The sequence below is a fragment of the Hippoglossus hippoglossus genome, chromosome 5, assembly GCF_009819705.1.
Source record: "Hippoglossus hippoglossus isolate fHipHip1 chromosome 5, fHipHip1.pri, whole genome shotgun sequence".
Classification (NCBI taxonomy): Eukaryota; Metazoa; Chordata; class Actinopteri; order Pleuronectiformes; family Pleuronectidae; genus Hippoglossus; species Hippoglossus hippoglossus.
Genome location: NC_047155.1, coordinates 24,546,187 through 24,558,920, shown reverse-complemented (window position 1 = coordinate 24,558,920; position 12,734 = coordinate 24,546,187). Strand labels below are relative to the sequence as shown.

General features: G+C 45.1%; 23 non-coding genes across 23 annotated transcripts; all 23 read right to left on the bottom strand.

The window, feature by feature from the left end:
* Positions 1-76: 76 nt before the first annotated feature.
* Positions 77-148, bottom strand: trnae-cuc. The gene has a single exon. It is a non-coding gene; the product is annotated as a tRNA-Glu (tRNA).
* A 464-nt stretch (positions 149-612) lies between these two features.
* trnaq-cug lies at positions 613-684 on the bottom strand. Its single transcript has one exon. It is a non-coding gene; the product is annotated as a tRNA-Gln (tRNA).
* A 464-nt stretch (positions 685-1,148) lies between these two features.
* Positions 1,149-1,220, bottom strand: trnae-uuc. Its single transcript has one exon. It is a non-coding gene; the product is annotated as a tRNA-Glu (tRNA).
* Positions 1,221-1,684: 464 nt separating this feature from the next.
* On the bottom strand, positions 1,685-1,756 carry trnae-cuc. The gene has a single exon. It is a non-coding gene; the product is annotated as a tRNA-Glu (tRNA).
* Positions 1,757-2,220: 464 nt separating this feature from the next.
* trnae-cuc lies at positions 2,221-2,292 on the bottom strand. The gene has a single exon. It is a non-coding gene; the product is annotated as a tRNA-Glu (tRNA).
* A 462-nt stretch (positions 2,293-2,754) lies between these two features.
* Positions 2,755-2,826, bottom strand: trnae-cuc. The gene has a single exon. It is a non-coding gene; the product is annotated as a tRNA-Glu (tRNA).
* Positions 2,827-3,290: 464 nt separating this feature from the next.
* trnae-cuc lies at positions 3,291-3,362 on the bottom strand. Its single transcript has one exon. It is a non-coding gene; the product is annotated as a tRNA-Glu (tRNA).
* A 464-nt stretch (positions 3,363-3,826) lies between these two features.
* trnae-uuc lies at positions 3,827-3,898 on the bottom strand. Its single transcript has one exon. It is a non-coding gene; the product is annotated as a tRNA-Glu (tRNA).
* Positions 3,899-4,360: 462 nt separating this feature from the next.
* Positions 4,361-4,432, bottom strand: trnae-uuc. The gene has a single exon. It is a non-coding gene; the product is annotated as a tRNA-Glu (tRNA).
* Positions 4,433-4,896: 464 nt separating this feature from the next.
* trnae-uuc lies at positions 4,897-4,968 on the bottom strand. The gene has a single exon. It is a non-coding gene; the product is annotated as a tRNA-Glu (tRNA).
* Positions 4,969-5,432: 464 nt separating this feature from the next.
* Positions 5,433-5,504, bottom strand: trnae-cuc. The gene has a single exon. It is a non-coding gene; the product is annotated as a tRNA-Glu (tRNA).
* Positions 5,505-5,968: 464 nt separating this feature from the next.
* On the bottom strand, positions 5,969-6,040 carry trnae-uuc. The gene has a single exon. It is a non-coding gene; the product is annotated as a tRNA-Glu (tRNA).
* Positions 6,041-6,504: 464 nt separating this feature from the next.
* On the bottom strand, positions 6,505-6,576 carry trnae-cuc. Its single transcript has one exon. It is a non-coding gene; the product is annotated as a tRNA-Glu (tRNA).
* A 462-nt stretch (positions 6,577-7,038) lies between these two features.
* trnae-cuc lies at positions 7,039-7,110 on the bottom strand. Its single transcript has one exon. It is a non-coding gene; the product is annotated as a tRNA-Glu (tRNA).
* A 466-nt stretch (positions 7,111-7,576) lies between these two features.
* Positions 7,577-7,648, bottom strand: trnae-cuc. The gene has a single exon. It is a non-coding gene; the product is annotated as a tRNA-Glu (tRNA).
* A 462-nt stretch (positions 7,649-8,110) lies between these two features.
* trnae-cuc lies at positions 8,111-8,182 on the bottom strand. The gene has a single exon. It is a non-coding gene; the product is annotated as a tRNA-Glu (tRNA).
* Positions 8,183-9,184: 1,002 nt separating this feature from the next.
* On the bottom strand, positions 9,185-9,256 carry trnae-cuc. The gene has a single exon. It is a non-coding gene; the product is annotated as a tRNA-Glu (tRNA).
* A 464-nt stretch (positions 9,257-9,720) lies between these two features.
* Positions 9,721-9,792, bottom strand: trnae-uuc. The gene has a single exon. It is a non-coding gene; the product is annotated as a tRNA-Glu (tRNA).
* Positions 9,793-10,256: 464 nt separating this feature from the next.
* Positions 10,257-10,328, bottom strand: trnae-cuc. Its single transcript has one exon. It is a non-coding gene; the product is annotated as a tRNA-Glu (tRNA).
* A 462-nt stretch (positions 10,329-10,790) lies between these two features.
* On the bottom strand, positions 10,791-10,862 carry trnae-cuc. Its single transcript has one exon. It is a non-coding gene; the product is annotated as a tRNA-Glu (tRNA).
* Positions 10,863-11,326: 464 nt separating this feature from the next.
* On the bottom strand, positions 11,327-11,398 carry trnae-cuc. The gene has a single exon. It is a non-coding gene; the product is annotated as a tRNA-Glu (tRNA).
* Positions 11,399-11,863: 465 nt separating this feature from the next.
* trnae-uuc lies at positions 11,864-11,935 on the bottom strand. Its single transcript has one exon. It is a non-coding gene; the product is annotated as a tRNA-Glu (tRNA).
* A 464-nt stretch (positions 11,936-12,399) lies between these two features.
* trnae-cuc lies at positions 12,400-12,471 on the bottom strand. The gene has a single exon. It is a non-coding gene; the product is annotated as a tRNA-Glu (tRNA).
* Between the last annotated feature and the right edge of the window lie 263 nt (positions 12,472-12,734).

The following is a 12,734-nucleotide window of genomic DNA, read 5'->3' as shown; positions in this document are numbered from 1 at the left end:
CGTCTGATTCATTCTCAACATGATGCTCTCCTATGAACACAAATTTGGCACCAATAGACAGTTTTCAATAGTTTAGTTCCCTGACCGGGAATCGAACCCGGGCCGCGGCGGTGAGAGCGCCGAATCCTAGCCACTAGACCATCAGGGACATGTTTCTTGGTTTGAAAGGCACCTGGTCCGGACTTTCTGCCCATTAAAAGAAACAGGAGTTGAAGTACCACCATCTAATGACTTAAAGAAGTACTTACGAGAAGACAGATTGTTTGAAGCAGGGAGTGAAAGACGCCATCTTTGTCGACCTGATATAACCATCATGTAAAAGAGGAGGCTGTTTAAGACATCGACTTTCAGCAAGCTACAATGCACTGTCTAGTTCTCTCCCCATTCAGCTCACAAACCATCTACACCCCATCTTCCGTGGACCTAACTTCTCACACAATAGCAGGATGGGTCTATGACTTACAGGTATCATCAGCCATTGACACCTTGACTCAGAACTGAGTTAACAGAACTCACATGGATTGTGCAATATTCTCCGTCTGATTCATTCTCAACATGATGCTCTCCTATGAACACAAATTTGGCACCAATAGACAGTTTTCAATAGTTTAGTTCCCTGACCGGGAATCGAACGCGGGCCGCGGCGGTCAGAGCGCCGAATCCTAGCCACTAGACCATCAGGGACATGTTTCTTGGTTTGAAAGGCACCTGGTCCGGACTTTCTGCCCATTAAAAGGAACAGGAGTTGAAGTACCACCATCTAATGACTTAAAGAAGTACTTACGAGAAGACGAGTTGTTTGAAGCAGGGAGTGAAAGACGCCATCTTTGTCGACCTGATATAACCATCATGTAAAAGAGGAGGCTGTTTAAGACATCGACTTTCAGCAAGCTACAATGCACTGTCTAGTTCTCTCCCCATTCAGCTCACAAACCATCTACACCCCATCTTCCGTGGACCTAACTTCTCACACAATAGCAGGATGGGTCTATGACTTACAGGTATCATCAGCCATTGACACCTTGACTCAGAACTGAGTTAACAGAACTCACATGGATTGTGCAATATTCTCCGTCTGATTCATTCTCAACATGATGCTCTCCTATGAACACAAATTTGGCACCAATAGACAGTTTTCAATAGTTTAGTTCCCTGACCGGGAATCGAACCCGGGCCGCGGCGGTGAAAACGCCGAATCCTAGCCACTAGACCATCAGGGACATGTTTCTTGGTTTGAAAGGCACCTGGTCCGGACTTTCTGCCCATTAAAAGGAACAGGAGTTGAAGTACCACCATCTAATGACTTAAAGAAGTACTTACGAGAAGACAGATTGTTTGAAGCAGGGAGTGAAAGACGCCATCTTTGTCGACCTGATATAACCATCATGTAAAAGAGGAGGCTGTTTAAGACATCGACTTTCAGCAAGCTACAATGCACTGTCTAGTTCTCTCCCCATTCAGCTCACAAACCATCTACACCCCATCTTCCGTGGACCTAACTTCTCACACAATAGCAGGATGGGTCTATGACTTACAGGTATCATCAGCCATTGACACCTTGACTCAGAACTGAGTTAACAGAACTCACATGGATTGTGCAATATTCTCCGTCTGATTCATTCTCAACATGATGCTCTCCTATGAACACAAATTTGGATCCAATAGACAGTTTTCAATAGTTTAGTTCCCTGACCGGGAATCGAACCCGGGCCGCGGCGGTGAGAGCGCCGAATCCTAGCCACTAGACCATCAGGGACATGTTTCTTGGTTTGAAAGGCACCTGGTCCGGACTTTCTGCCCATTAAAAGGAACAGGAGTTGAAGTACCACCATCTAATGACTTAAAGAAGTACTTACGAGAAGACAGATTGTTTGAAGCAGGGAGTGAAAGACGCCATCTTTGTCGACCTGATATAACCATCATGTAAAAGAGGAGGCTGTTTAAGACATCGACTTTCAGCAAGCTACAATGCACTGTCTAGTTCTCTCCCCATTCAGCTCACAAACCATCTACACCCCATCTTCCGTGGACCTAACTTCTCACACAATAGCAGGATGGGTCTATGACTTACAGGTATCATCAGCCATTGACACCTTGACTCAGAACTGAGTTAACAGAACTCACATGGATTGTGCAATATTCTCCGTCTGATTCATTCTCAACATGATGCTCTCCTATGAACACAAATTTGGCACCAATTGACAGTTTTCAATAGTTTAGTTCCCTGACCGGGAATCGAACCCGGGCCGCGGCGGTGAGAGCGCCGAATCCTAGCCACTAGACCATCAGGGACATGTTTCTTGGTTTGAAAGGCACCTGGTCCGGACTTTCTGCCCATTAAAAGGAACAGGAGTTGAAGTACCACCATCTAATGACTTAAAGAAGTACTTACGAGAAGACATTGTTTGAAGCAGGGAGTGAAAGACGCCATCTTTGTCGACCTGATATAACCATCATGTAAAAGAGGAGGCTGTTTAAGACATCGACTTTCAGCAAGCTACAATGCACTGTCTAGTTCTCTCCCCATTCAGCTCACAAACCATCTACACCCCATCTTCCGTGGACCTAACTTCTCACACAATAGCAGGATGGGTCTATGACTTACAGGTATCATCAGCCATTGACACCTTGACTCAGAACTGAGTTAACAGAACTCACATGGATTGTGCAATATTCTCCGTCTGATTCATTCTCAACATGATGCTCTCCTATGAACACAAATTTGGCACCAATAGACAGTTTTCAATAGTTTAGTTCCCTGACCGGGAATCGAACCCGGGCCGCGGCGGTGAGAACGCCGAATCCTAGCCACTAGACCATCAGGGACATGTTTCTTGGTTTGAAAGGCACCTGGTCCGGACTTTCTGCCCATTAAAAGAAACAGGAGTTGAAGTACCACCATCTAATGACTTAAAGAAGTACTTACGAGAAGACAGATTGTTTGAAGCAGGGAGTGAAAGACGCCATCTTTGTCGACCTGATATAACCATCATGTAAAACAGGAGGCTGTTTAAGACATCGACTTTCAGCAAGCTACAATGCACTGTCTAGTTCTCTCCCCATTCAGCTCACAAACCATCTACACCCCATCTTCCGTGGACCTAACTTCTCACACAATAGCAGGATGGGTCTATGACTTACAGGTATCATCAGCCATTGACACCTTGACTCAGAACTGAGTTAACAGAACTCACATGGATTGTGCAATATTCTCCGTCTGATTCATTCTCAACATGATGCTCTCCTATGAACACAAATTTGGCACCAACTGACAGTTTTCAATAGTTTAGTTCCCTGACCGGGAATCGAACCCGGGCCGCGGCGGTGAGAGCGCCGAATCCTAGCCACTAGACCATCAGGGATATTTTTCCTCATTTGGAAGGTAGCTGGTCAGGAATTTCTGCCCATTAAAAGGAACAGGAGTTGAAGTACCACCATCTAATGACTTAAAGAAGTACTTACGAGAAGACAGAGTGTTTGAAGCAGGGAGTGAAAGAGGCCATCTTTGTCGACCTGATATAACCATCATGTAAAAGAGGAGGCTGTTTCAGACATCGACTTTCAGCAAGCTACAATGCACTGTCTAGTTCTCTCCCCATTCAGCTCACAAACAATCTACACCCCATCTTCCGTGGACCTAACTTCTCACACAATAGCAGGATGGGTCTATGACTTACAGGTATCATCAGCCATTGACACCTTGACTCAGAACTGAGTTAACAGAACTCACATGGATTGTGCAATATTCTCCGTCTGATTCATTCTCAACATGATGCTCTCCTATGAACACAAATTTGGCACCAATTGATAGTTTTCAATAGTTTAGTTCCCTGACCGGGAATCGAACCCGGGCCGCGGCGGTGAAAACGCCGAATCCTAGCCACTAGACCATCAGGGACATGTTTCTTGGTTTGAAAGGCACCTGGTCCGGACTTTCTGCCCATTAAAAGGAACAGGAGTTGAAGTACCACCATCTAATGACTTAAAGAAGTACTTACGAGAAGACATTGTTTGAAGCAGGGAGTGAAAGACGCCATCTTTGTCGACCTGATATAACCATCATGTAAAAGAGGAGGCTGTTTAAGACATCGACTTTCAGCAAGCTACAATGCACTGTCTAGTTCTCTCCCCATTCAGCTCACAAACCATCTACACCCCAGCTTCCGTGGACCTAACTTCTCACACAATAGCAGGATGGGTCTATGACTTACAGGTATCATCAGCCATTGACACCTTGACTCAGAACTGAGTTAACAGAACTCACATGGATTGTGCAATATTCTCCGTCTGATTCATTCTCAACATGATGCTCTCCTATGAACACAAATTTGGCACCAATAGACAGTTTTCAATAGTTTAGTTCCCTGACCGGGAATCGAACCCGGGCCGCGGCGGTGAAAACGCCGAATCCTAGCCACTAGACCATCAGGGACATGTTTCTTGGTTTGAAAGGCACCTGGTCCGGACTTTCTGCCCATTAAAAGAAACAGGAGTTGAAGTACCACCATCTAATGACTTAAAGAAGTACTTACGAGAAGACAGATTGTTTGAAGCAGGGAGTGAAAGACGCCATCTTTGTCGACCTGATATAACCATCATGTAAAAGAGGAGGCTGTTTAAGACATCGACTTTCAGCAAGCTACAATGCACTGTCTAGTTCTCTCCCCATTCAGCTCACAAACCATCTACACCCCATCTTCCGTGGACCTAACTTCTCACACAATAGCAGGATGGGTCTATGACTTACAGGTATCATCAGCCATTGACACCTTGACTCAGAACTGAGTTAACAGAACTCACATGGATTGTGCAATATTCTCCGTCTGATTCATTCTCAACATGATGCTCTCCTATGAACACAAATTTGGCACCAATTGATAGTTTTCAATAGTTTAGTTCCCTGACCGGGAATCGAACCCGGGCCGCGGCGGTGAAAGCGCCGAATCCTAGCCACTAGACCATCAGGGACATGTTTCTTGGTTTGAAAGGCACCTGGTCCGGACTTTCTGCCCATTAAAAGAAACAGGAGTTGAAGTACCACCATCTAATGACTTAAAGAAGTACTTACGAGAAGACAGATTGTTTGAAGCAGGGAGTGAAAGACGCCATCTTTGTCGACCTGATATAACCATCATGTAAAAGAGGAGGCTGTTTAAGACATCGACTTTCAGCAAGCTACAATGCACTGTCTAGTTCTCTCCCCATTCAGCTCACAAACCATCTACACCCCATCTTCCGTGGACCTAACTTCTCACACAATAGCAGGATGGGTCTATGACTTACAGGTATCATCAGCCATTGACACCTTGACTCAGAACTGAGTTAACAGAACTCACATGGATTGTGCAATATTCTCCGTCTGATTCATTCTCAACATGATGCTCTCCTATGAACACAAATTTGGCACCAATAGACAGTTTTCAATAGTTTAGTTCCCTGACCGGGAATCGAACCCGGGCCGCGGCGGTGAGAGCGCCGAATCCTAGCCACTAGACCATCAGGGATATTTTTCCTCATTTGGAAGGTAGCTGGTCAGGAATTTCTGCCCATTAAAAGGAACAGGAGTTGAAGTACCACCATCTAATGACTTAAAGAAGTACTTACGAGAAGACAGATTGTTTGAAGCAGGGAGTGAAAGACGCCATCTTTGTCGACCTGATATAACCATCATGTAAAAGAGGAGGCTGTTTCAGACATCGACTTTCAGCAAGCTACAATGCACTGTCTAGTTCTCTCCCCATTCAGCTCACAAACAATCTACACCCCATCTTCCGTGGACCTAACTTCTCACACAATAGCAGGATGGGTCTATGACTTACAGGTATCATCAGCCATTGACACCTTGACTCAGAACTGAGTTAACAGAACTCACATGGATTGTGCAATATTCTCCGTCTGATTCATTCTCAACATGATGCTCTCCTATGAACACAAATTTGGCACCAATTGATAGTTTTCAATAGTTTAGTTCCCTGACCGGGAATCGAACCCGGGCCGCGGCGGTGAAAACGCCGAATCCTAGCCACTAGACCATCAGGGACATGTTTCTTGGTTTGAAAGGCACCTGGTCCGGACTTTCTGCCCATTAAAAGAAACAGGAGTTGAAGTACCACCATCTAATGACTTAAAGAAGTACTTACGAGAAGACAGATTGTTTGAAGCAGGGAGTGAAAGACGCCATCTTTGTCGACCTGATATAACCATCATGTAAAAGAGGAGGCTGTTTAAGACATCGACTTTCAGCAAGCTACAATGCACTGTCTAGTTCTCTCCCCATTCAGCTCACAAACCATCTACACCCCATCTTCCGTGGACCTAACTTCTCACACAATAGCAGGATGGGTCTATGACTTACAGGTATCATCAGCCATTGACACCTTGACTCAGAACTGAGTTAACAGAACTCACATGGATTGTGCAATATTCTCCGTCTGATTCATTCTCAACATGATGCTCTCCTATGAACACAAATTTGGCACCAATTGATAGTTTTCAATAGTTTAGTTCCCTGACCGGGAATCGAACCCGGGCCGCGGCGGTGAGAGCGCCGAATCCTAGCCACTAGACCATCAGGGACATGTTTCTTGGTTTGAAAGGCACCTGGTCCGGACTTTCTGCCCATTAAAAGAAACAGGAGTTGAAGTACCACCATCTAATGACTTAAAGAAGTACTTACGAGAAGACATTGTTTGAAGCAGGGAGTGAAAGACGCCATCTTTGTCGACCTGATATAACCATCATGTAAAAGAGGAGGCTGTTTAAGACATCGACTTTCAGCAAGCTACAATGCACTGTCTAGTTCTCTCCCCATTCAGCTCACAAACCATCTACACCCCATCTTCCGTGGACCTAACTTCTCACACAATAGCAGGATGGGTCTATGACTTACAGGTATCATCAGCCATTGACACCTTGACTCAGAACTGAGTTAACAGAACTCACATGGATTGTGCAATATTCTCCGTCTGATTCATTCTCAACATGATGCTCTCCTATGAACACAAATTTGGCACCAATAGACAGTTTTCAATAGTTTAGTTCCCTGACCGGGAATCGAACCCGGGCCGCGGCGGTGAGAGCGCCGAATCCTAGCCACTAGACCATCAGGGACATGTTTCTTGGTTTGAAAGGCTAGCCTGGTCAGGAATTTCTGCCCATTAAAAGGAACAGGAGTTGAAGTACCACCATCTAATGACTTAAAGAAGTACTTACGAGAAGACAGAGTGTTTGAAGCAGGGAGTGAAAGAGGCCATCTTTGTCGACCTGATATAACCATCATGTAAAAGAGGAGGCTGTTTCAGACATCGACTTTCAGCAAGCTACAATGCACTGTCTAGTTCTCTCCCCATTCAGCTCACAAACCATCTACACCCCATCTTCCGTGGACCTAACTTCTCACACAATAGCAGGATGGGTCTATGACTTACAGGTATCATCAGCCATTGACACCTTGACTCAGAACTGAGTTAACAGAACTCACATGGATTGTGCAATATTCTCCGTCTGATTCATTCTCAACATGATGCTCTCCTATGAACACAAATTTGGCACCAATTGATAGTTTTCAATAGTTTAGTTCCCTGACCGGGAATCGAACCCGGGCCGCGGCGGTGAGAGCGCCGAATCCTAGCCACTAGACCATCAGGGACATGTTTCTTGGTTTGAAAGGCACCTGGTCCGGACTTTCTGCCCATTAAAAGGAACAGGAGTTGAAGTACCACCATCTAATGACTTAAAGAAGTACTTACGAGAAGACATTGTTTGAAGCAGGGAGTGAAAGACGCCATCTTTGTCGACCTGATATAACCATCATGTAAAAGAGGAGGCTGTTTAAGACATCGACTTTCAGCAAGCTACAATGCACTGTCTAGTTCTCTCCCCATTCAGCTCACAAACAATCTACACCCCAGCTTCCGTGGACCTAACTTCTCACACAATAGCAGGATGGGTCTATGACTTACAGGTATCATCAGCCATTGACACCTTGACTCAGAACTGAGTTAACAGAACTCACATGGATTGTGCAATATTCTCCGTCTGATTCATTCTCAACATGATGCTCTCCTATGAACACAAATTTGGCACCAATAGACAGTTTTCAATAGTTTAGTTCCCTGACCGGGAATCGAACCCGGGCCGCGGCGGTGAGAGCGCCGAATCCTAGCCACTAGACCATCAGGGACATGTTTCTTGGTTTGAAAGGCACCTGGTCCGGACTTTCTGCCCATTAAAAGGAACAGGAGTTGAAGTACCACCATCTAATGACTTAAAGAAGTACTTACGAGAAGACAGATTGTTTGAAGCAGGGAGTGAAAGACGCCATCTTTGTCGACCTGATATAACCATCATGTAAAAGAGGAGGCTGTTTAAGACATCGACTTTCAGCAAGCTACAATGCACTGTCTAGTTCTCTCCCCATTCAGCTCACAAACCATCTACACCCCATCTTCGGTGGACCTAACTTCTCACACAATAGCAGGATGGGTCTATGACTTACAGGTATCATCAGCCATTGACACCTTGACTCAGAACTGAGTTAACAGAACTCACATGGATTGTGCAATATTCTCCGTCTGATTCATTCTCAACATGATGCTCTCCTATGAACACAAATTTGGATCCAATTAGACAGTTTTCAATAGTTTAGTTCCCTGACCGGGAATCGAACCCGGGCCGCGGCGGTGAGAAACGCCGAATCCTAGCCACTAGACCATCAGGGACATGTTTCTTGGTTTGAAAGGCACCTGGTCCGGACTTTCTGCCCATTAAAAGAAACAGGAGTTGAAGTACCACCATCTAATGACTTAAAGAAGTACTTACGAGAAGACAGATTGTTTGAAGCAGGGAGTGAAAGACGCCATCTTTGTCGACCTGATATAACCATCATGTAAAAGAGGAGGCTGTTTAAGACATCGACTTTCAGCAAGCTACAATGCACTGTCTAGTTCTCTCCCCATTCAGCTCACAAACCATCTACACCCCATCTTCCGTGGACCTAACTTCTCACACAATAGCAGGATGGGTCTATGACTTACAGGTATCATCAGCCATTGACACCTTGACTCAGAACTGAGTTAACAGAACTCACATGGATTGTGCAATATTCTCCGTCTGATTCATTCTCAACATGATGCTCTCCTATGAACACAAATTTGGCACCAACTGACAGTTTTCAATAGTTTAGTTCCCTGACCGGGAATCGAACCCGGGCCGCGGCGGTGAGAGCGCCGAATCCTAGCCACTAGACCATCAGGGATATTTTTCCTCATTTGGAAGGTAGCTGGTCAGGAATTTTTGCCCATTAAAAGGAACAGGAGTTGAAGTACCACCATCTAATGACTTAAAGAAGTACTTACGAGAAGACAGAATGTTTGAAGCAGGGAGTGAAAGAGGCCATCTTTGTCGACCTGATATAACCATCATGTAAAAGAGCAGGCTGTTTCAGACATCGACTTTCAGCAAGCTACAATGCACTGTCTAGTTCTCTCCCCATTCAGCTCACAAACAATCTACACCCCATCTTCCGTGGACCTAACTTCTCACACAATAGCAGGATGGGTCTATGACTTACAGGTATCATCAGCCATTGACACCTTGACTCAGAACTGAGTTAACAGAACTCACATGGATTGTGCAATATTCTCCGTCTGATTCATTCTCAACATGATGCTCTCCTATGAACACAAATTTGGCACCAGTTGATAGTTTTCAATAGTTTAGTTCCCTGACCGGGAATCGAACACGGGCCACGGCGGTGAAAACGCCGAATCCTAGCCACTAGACCATCAGGGACATGTTTCTTGGTTTGAAAGGCACCTGGTCCGGACTTTCTGCCCATTAAAAGGAAACAGGAGTTGAAGTACCACCATCTAATGACTTAAAGAAGTACTTACGAGAAGACAGATTGTTTGAAGCAGGGAGTGAAAGACGCCATCTTTGTCGACCTGATATAACCATCATGTAAAAGAGGAGGCTGTTTCAGACATCGACTTCAGCAAGCTACAATGCACTGTCTAGTTCTCTCCCCATTCAGCTCACAAACCATCTACACCCCATCTTCCGTGGACCTAACTTCTCACACAATAGCAGGATGGGTCTATGACTTACAGGTATCATCAGCCATTGACACCTTGACTCAGAACTGAGTTAACAGAACTCACATGGATTGTGCAATATTCTCCGTCTGATTCATTCTCAACATGATGCTCTCCTATGAACACAAATTTGGCACCAATTGATAGTTTTCAATAGTTTAGTTCCCTGACCGGGAATCGAACACGGGCCGCGGCGGTGAGAGCGCCGAATCCTAGCCACTAGACCATCAGGGACATGTTTCTTGGTTTGAAAGGCACCTGGTCCGGACTTTCTGCCCATTAAAAGGAACAGGAGTTGAAGTACCACCATCTAATGACTTAAAGAAGTACTTACGAGAAGACATTGTTTGAAGCAGGGAGTGAAAGACGCCATCTTTGTCGACCTGATATAACCATCATGTAAAAGAGGAGGCTGTTTAAGACATCGACTTTCAGCAAGCTACAATGCACTGTCTAGTTCTCTCCCCATTCAGCTCACAAACCATCTACACCCCATCTTCGGTGGACCTAACTTCTCACACAATAGCAGGATGGGTCTATGACTTACAGGTATCATCAGCCATTGACACCTTGACTCAGAACTGAGTTAACAGAACTCACATGGATTGTGCAATATTCTCCGTCTGATTCATTCTCAACATGATGCTCTCCTATGAACACAAATTTGGCACCAATAGACAGTTTTCAATAGTTTAGTTCCCTGACCGGGAATCGAACCCAGGCCGCGGCAGTGAGAGCGCCGAATCCTAGCCACTAGACCATCAGGGATATTTTTCCTCATTTGGAAGGTAGCTGGTCAGGAATTTCTGCCCATTAAAAGAAACAGGAGTTGAAGTACCACCATCTAATGACTTAAAGAAGTACTTACGAGAAGACAGAGTGTTTGAAGCAGGGAGTGAAAGAGGCCATCTTTGTCGACCTGATATAACCATCATGTAAAAGAGGAGGCTGTTTCAGACATCGACTTTCAGCAAGCTACAATGCACTGTCTAGTTCTCTCCCCATTCAGCTCACAACCCATCTACACCCCATCTTCCGTGGACCTAACTTCTCACACAATAGCAGGATGGGTCTATGACTTACAGGTATCATCAGCCATTGACACCTTGACTCAGAACTGAGTTAACAGAACTCACATGGATTGTGCAATATTCTCCGTCTGATTCATTCTCAACATGATGCTCTCCTATGAACACAAATTTGGCACCAATTGATAGTTTTCAATAGTTTAGTTCCCTGACCGGGAATCGAACCCGGGCCGCGGCGGTGAGAGCGCCGAATCCTAGCCACTAGACCATCAGGGACATGTTTCTTGGTTTGAAAGGTAGCCTGGTCCGGACTTTCTGCCCATTAAAAGGAACAGGAGTTGAAGTACCACCATCTAATGACTTAAAGAAGTACTTACGAGAAGACAGATTGTTTGAAGCAGGGAGTGAAAGACGCCATCTTTGTCGACCTGATATAACCATCATGTAAAAGAGGAGGCTGTTTAAGACATCGACTTTCAGCAAGCTACAATGCACTGTCTAGTTCTCTCCCCATTCAGCTCACAAACCATCTACACCCCATCTTCCGTGGACCTAACTTCTCACACAATAGCAGGATGGGTCTATGACTTACAGGTATCATCAGCCATTGACACCTTGACTTAGAACTGAGTTAACAGAACTCACATGGATTGTGCAATATTCTCCGTCTGATTCATTCTCAACATGATGCTCTCCTATGAACACAAATTTGGCACCAATAGACAGTTTTCAATAGTTTAGTTCCCTGACCGGGAATCGAACCCGGGCCGCGGCGGTGAAAACACAGAATCCTAGCCACTAGACCATCAGGGACATGTTTCTTGGTTTGAAAGGCACCTGGTCCGGACTTTCTGCCCATTAAAAGAAACAGGAGTTGAAGTACCACCATCTAATGACTTAAAGAAGTACTTACGAGAAGACAGATTGTTTGAAGCAGGGAGTGAAAGACGCCATCTTTGTCGACCTGATATAACCATCATGTAAAAGAGGAGGCTGTTTAAGACATCGATTTTCAGCAAGCTACAATGCACTGTCTAGTTCTCTCCCCATTCAGCTCACAAACCATCTACACCCCATCTTCCGTGGACCTAACTTCTCACACAATAGCAGGATGGGTCTATGACTTACAGGTATCATCAGCCATTGACACCTTGACTCAGAACTGAGTTAACAGAACTCACATGGATTGTGCAATATTCTCCGTCTGATTCATTCTTAACATGATGCTCTCCTATGAACACAAATTTGGCACCAATTGATAGTTTTCAATAGTTAAGTTCCCTGACCGGGAATCGAACCCGGGCCGCGGCGGTGAGAGCACCGAATCCTAGCCACTAGACCATCAGGGACATGTTTCTTGGTTTGAAAGGCACCTGGTCCGGACTTTCTGCCCATTAAAAGAAACAGGAGTTGAAGTACCACCATCTAATGACTTAAAGAAGTACTTACGAGAAGACAGATTGTTTGAAGCAGGGAGTGAAAGAGGCCATCTTTGTCGACCTGATATAACCATCATGTAAAAGAGGAGGCTGTTTCAGACATCGACTTTCAGCAAGCTACAATGCACTGTCTAGTTCTCTCCCCATTCAGCTCACAAACAATCTACACCCCA